At 37.3% G+C, this 6,000-nt stretch overlaps 1 protein-coding gene across 1 annotated transcript in view; it reads left to right on the top strand.

Annotated features, from left to right (window-relative positions):
• Positions 1 to 325: 325 nt before the first annotated feature.
• The window catches only part of LOC306646606 (uncharacterized protein), a 38,535-nt gene continuing 32,860 nt past the window's right edge, over positions 326 to 6,000 (top strand). Inside the window, exon 1 of the mRNA XM_079115246.1 lies at positions 326 to 344. The gene's annotated coding sequence lies outside the window, so the exon portion shown is untranslated. The remainder of the gene's footprint in view (positions 345 to 6,000) is intronic.

The following is a 6,000-nucleotide window of genomic DNA, read 5'->3' as shown; positions in this document are numbered from 1 at the left end:
CTATCCATTGGTCATTGCCCATGAGGTGCTTCTATCAATAAAGAGGTCCCAATTTATCTCAGCGATAGACTAATCAAGCCTATCCAACTTGCTGAAGAGTCTTCAAGATCTCTGAGTCATCATGTTGTACTGGTCTATTATCATCTGATGGAAACAGGATTCCTTGATTTAAGGTAGAAATGATTTGTTTTAAAGTTGACATTTGGAATATCAAATGGGATGGTTTGGAATCTCCTTACACTCCCAATAGTCAGCTAATATCCACCCTTATGTTTCAGCAGGACAGGACTTGATGATGTACAAATGCACTCCTGAATTGACAGTGGGTTTCTCAACTTCTTGTGGTAAATCACAAGTGACAATCACAACCCAAAGGAAAGAGGACCCACATTTTACTGTGTGTTAAATCTGTCCTGACACATAAATTACTGATCACAGTTTGTCCTCAATGTGTGTAAGAGAACTTCAAGGACTGTACCTTGTATCTCATTTATATAGATTCTTAACACCTTTTATGTGTCAGGCAGGTTTAGGGCAGGGGCTGTCATGAGGCTTTGTTTTAACTTCTCAAAGGTGGTTCAGAAGGGGCTGGGGAGATAGCTCAGTCGGTAGAGTGCTTGCCTTCCAAGCACAAAGCACTGGGTTCGATCCCCAGCACCACAAAAAAAAAAAAAAAAAAAAAAAAAGGTGGTTCAGAATTCTGGTGTACAAGACTGATATTTTATTTGTTCCTTTTAAGGACTCATGTAGAATTTTACCTATTAGTGCAAAATTAGGGGCCTTAATATGACAGTATCTGACATTTTTAGTCAGATTTTTTATTGCTATGACTAAAATTCTGTACAAGAGCAATTTTAGGGGATGAAAAGTTTATTTTGGGTTCACAGTTTTAGATATCTCAGTGCAGAGATGGCTGACTCCATTCCTCAGGACCTGGGAATAGTTAGAACATCATGGCAGGAGAGTGTGGTGGATGAAAGCACCTGGGAACATGGTTCAGGAAACAGGGAGTGCTGTATTCATCAAGGAAAAATATAAACCCCAAAGGCATACCCCCAGGGGACATATCTCCTCCTGCCATACCCTGCTTGCCTAGTTACCACTCAGTCCCTACCAGAGGATTAATGCACTGAATAGGTAAAACTCTTATGACCTAATCATTTCACATCTAAACCTTCTTGCATTGTCTCATGCGTGAACTTTTGGGGAACAACTAACATCTAAACCATAACACTGACATTTCCAGGAACCCATGTACCTGTTTCAGGTTCCTGACTTCTGTAAGGCTAAAGATAGCCTGCTTTACATCTGATATCAAAATTCAGGTTTATTGTCTAATCTGGAATCACAGATAGGTGACTTGTTACAAAATGTAGTAATTTTAGTGGACACTTCCACATGAGGTGTGGTCGTTTAATGCAGCAATATAGAATTTGAAAATCTGAGTTCATAGTAGGGGTTGATTATAAGCAGATCATCCTCACACTGTAAAAAGATTTCTTTAACCATCCATAATCTTCATACATAACATTTTTGATAGACTTTGATTAAACAAATTACAAAAGATTTTTAAATCCCTGATGGAGAACAACATAGCAACACTGGAAGGTTACTTTTGTATTGAAGTCCTGTCACTCAAAAGTGGTGATTAGGAATTACTTATCAGAGGGATGCAAAAAACTCATTTCTTAAATTTAGCAAGTTGGACCAGCCATAGTTGCCTACTATTGTCATTAGTAAGGTATATATATTAGGTACCATGGAATGAATATCTGACACAATTTTCTTTTTAACTCTCAGATCTTGCCCAAATTAGTATTTATCAGTAGATTTTTTTATTTCTTTTTTTTAAACAGACAGGATTTGGGTATTGTAGGGTATTTGTCAAAGCCAACTAAATCCATCTTTTAAGAAATTGTCCACAAAAACTTCATCTCTATTAGTACTTCTCTCTTCAGGGATACTGTTTCTTCAGGGGGTTGGGAATGAGGTTACTGCCATGTTAAACAAAATCTTGTTTGAAATAATATTGATCATCTTTTTCAGGATCACTTTGACCCATATAGCCTTATTTACTCTTTTTTTTTTTTTTTTTTTTTTTAGCCAGGGATTGTATCTAGGGGAGTTTAACCACTTAACCACATCCCCAGCACTTTTTATTTTTGATTTTTATTTTGAGACAGGGTCTCACTAAGTGGCTTAGGGCCTTGCTATGATGCTGAGGGTGGGATTAAATTTACAATCCTCCTGCATCAACCTCCCAAACAGCTGGGATTACAGGTATGTACCACTGTACCTGGCTCAGTAGTATTTTTTTTAAAGCTCAATTCCAAATTGATTTATAAGTTTTAAAATATTGAATAATTTTATCTTTCCTTACATGAAAATTTTTTGTTTTAATGAATAAAAAGTTGACATTTTTTCATATGTACACATGATATATAGATATCATTTGACAAATATAATTTTGTTGTGTTCTTAACATGTTTTCATTACTCTTCAAATTTAGAATAATTGCCCTCTTCTGATAAACCTTTTAACATTTACAGTTTCTTTTGACTTTAATGTTTTTTTTTTTTTTCTCTGAATTCCAAATCAAATAAACTTGGGTAAAACTTGAAATCTATTATTTACTGTGTGCTTCATAAAACATCATAAAAGATGAATACTATTATTACTATCATCTTATTTTTGGTTTTATGAGTTAAGATATGAAAACTCTTAGGGTGATATGGATACATTTAATATGGTCATGAAGGATTGATGTTGAGCCAGGGAAGATAGTGTATTATAGTGAGGCAGCATTTCTTTTTACTCAATTAACCAGACCCCAAGCAGTGAAAATACTGCTTAAAGTAAAAAGACTGGAGTCTTTTTACTTTAAGCAGTATTTAAGACTCTGCCTTAGCTGAACTGGAAACTGTTCAACTCACTAAATGGGTCTAAAAATAGTCACCCTGAGTTTATCAATTATCAGTGGACAGTCAAACCAGGAGCCATTTTGAATATACATTACAGCTGTGCCACTGGAAAGTGGAAACCCATATCTGGGAGTTTATGGTTAGGTCTTTGTAAACCTACCTGAGTCAAGTAAAGACTTAACTAACCTAAAAACCCAGTAAAAATCAGAAACTGAGAGCATTTTGCCCTGGTGGACTCAAGTTGAAGTGGCTAGAGAACACAACTGTTTCAAACACTTTGACTCCTGTGGTTCACAGAAGCTCACAATACCATCTACAAAAATCAGGAAGTTGATATGGTGTGTGTCAGGACACTTGACTCTCTACTCACCTGCCTGACTGAACCTTGGCACTGCCTATTCTTGGCAAACACCTGGTCTGGCATCAGTCCAGTCCCCAGCACCCACCCATTCTGGTGCTCTTCCTGTTCCCAGTACCTACTGGGTACCTGATATAACCCTGTCTGATTGGTGCCTATGATCCCAACCTGCCTGGGGCCTCTGTCCCTCTGCCCCCAGTCTCCTGACCCCCTACACCTGACCTCACATCATGTTCCCATTTGACCTAATAATTTTGCAGCTTGACAGTCTGGCTCATAGCCTGGTCTGACAGGCTGCCAGTTCCCTGCCAGGCCTGCCTGACCAAGCCACCTTCTTTGCCATCTGACCCACAGTCTGATCCACTCAACCCTCCATTTCACCATCTGACCTGCCCAACCCATCACAGATTGACATCTACCAGGATTTAGAAGTATATTTATTGAACACTTCCAGCAACTCACTACACAATAAAGCTACTGGGAATCCCACTAAAACTTAAGCCCTTGCAACCAGGAACTCCAAGCATGGAAACTTTAATCACAGAACCCAATGGGGAGCATAACCTGGGAGTGGAATGGAGAGCTCCTCCTATTCCACCCCTTACCAATCACCCAAGAAGGGAAGTTTAGAAGTCTTAAACACCAATTGGCAACTGGGTGAGCAACACAATAAAAAGGAAGGCCATGACAGCCCACATCCCATATTCCCAGGCTCAGTTTTTACCTCAAAAAATGTTTGTTGTTTTGGTGTTTTGTTTTATTTGAATGTGTACTGATTAATTCACGAACATGAACACACACACACACACTTTTTCTCCTCATTTATATAGCCTTCTTGTTGAAGGTTGTTATTTTTTAAGATTATTTATTTTTTAATGTTTTACAGACTGCACCTTGATTCACCATAAACAAATGGGGTACATCATTTTGTCTCCATGGTTGTAAACAATGTAGAATCATACCGTTCAAGCAATCATATATGTACATAGGGCAATGATGTCTGTCTCATTTCACCATCTTTCATACCCTCTTCTCATTTCCTTCTACACAATCCAAAGTTCCTCCATTCTTCTCTCACTCCCCACCCTCCAACCCCCATTATATATCATTCTCCACTTATCAGGGGAAACATTCAGCCTTTGGTTTTTTGGGGATTGGTTTATTTCACTTAGCATGATATTCTCCAATTCCATCCATTTATTGTAAATGCCATATTATTATTTTTATGGCTGAATAATATTCCATTGTGTATATATATCACAGTTTCTTTATCCATTCATCTGTTGAGGGGCATCTAGATTGGTTCCACAATCTAGCTATTGTGAATTGAGCTGCTATAAGCATTGACGTGACTTTGTTACTGTAGTATGCTAATTTTAAGTCCTTTGGGTATAAACCGAGGAGTGGGATTACTGGGTCAAAAGGTGAATCCATTCCAAGTTTTCTGAGGATTCTCCACACTGCTTTCTAGAGTTGCTGTACCAAATTGCAACTCTACCAGCTATGTAAAAGTGTGCCTTTTTCCCCACATCCACGCCAAAATCTATCATTGTAGGTGTTCTTGATAATAGCCATTCTAATTGTGGTAAGATGAAATCATAGAGTTGCTTTAATTTGCATTTCTCTAATTAATAGAGATGTTGAACACTTTTTTATATATTTATTAATTGCCTGTGTGTCTTCTTCTGTAAAGTGTCTGTCCACTTCCTTCACCCATTTATTGATTGGGTTCTTTGTATATTTGGTGTAAAGTATTGTAAGTTTTTGTCAATTTTGGAGATAAATGTTCTATTTGCAGTGCATGTGGAAAAAATTTTCTCCCATTCTGTAGCTCTCTTGTCACATTATTGATTATATCCTTTGCTGAGAGAAAGTTCTTTAGTTTGAGTCCATCACATTTATTGATTCTTGCTTTGATTTCTTGTGCTGTGGGAGTCTTCTTGAGGAAATCTGATCCTAAGCCAACATGATGAAGATTTGGACCTTCTTTGTCTTCTATTAGGTGCAGGGTTTTCTATCTAATTCCTAGGTCCTCCGTCCATTTTGAGTTGAGTTTTGTGCAGGGTGAGAGATAGAAATTTAATTTCATTTTACTGCACATGGATTTCCAGTTTTTCCAGCACCATTTGTTGAAGAGGCTATCTTTTCTCCATTGTATATTTTTGGCTCCTTTTTCTAGTATGAGGTCACTCTATGTGCATTCATCTCTGTGTCTTCTCTTCTGTACCATTGGTCTGGTTGTTTATTTTGGTGCCCATACCATGCAGTTGTTGTTACTATTGCTCTGTAATATAGTTTAAAGTCTGGTATTGTGATACCTCCTGCTTCACTATTTCTGCTCAGGATTGTTTTGGCTATTCAAGTCTCTTGTTCTTCCAGATGAAATTCATGATTTCTTTCTCTATTTCTATGAGGAATATCTTTGGGACTTTAATTGGTATTGCATTGAATCTGTATAGAGCCTTTGGTAGAATGGCCATTTTGACAATGTTAATTCTCCCTATCCAAGAACATCAAAGATCTTTCCATCTTCTAAGGTTTTCTTCAATTTCTTTCTTTAGTGTTATGTAGTTGTCATTGTAGAGATCTTTCACCTCTTTTATTAGATTAATTCCCAAGTATTCTGTTTTTTTGAGGCTATTGTGAATGGAGTGGTTTTCCTAATTTCTCTTTCAGAGGTTTTATTACTTATGAATAGAAATGCATTAGATGTATGCATAT

Source organism: Sciurus vulgaris (genome assembly GCF_902686455.1).
Source record: "Sciurus vulgaris genome assembly, chromosome: 16".
Lineage (NCBI taxonomy): Eukaryota > Metazoa > Chordata > Mammalia > Rodentia > Sciuridae > Sciurus > Sciurus vulgaris.
This window is presented reverse-complemented; position numbering and strand designations above follow the sequence as displayed.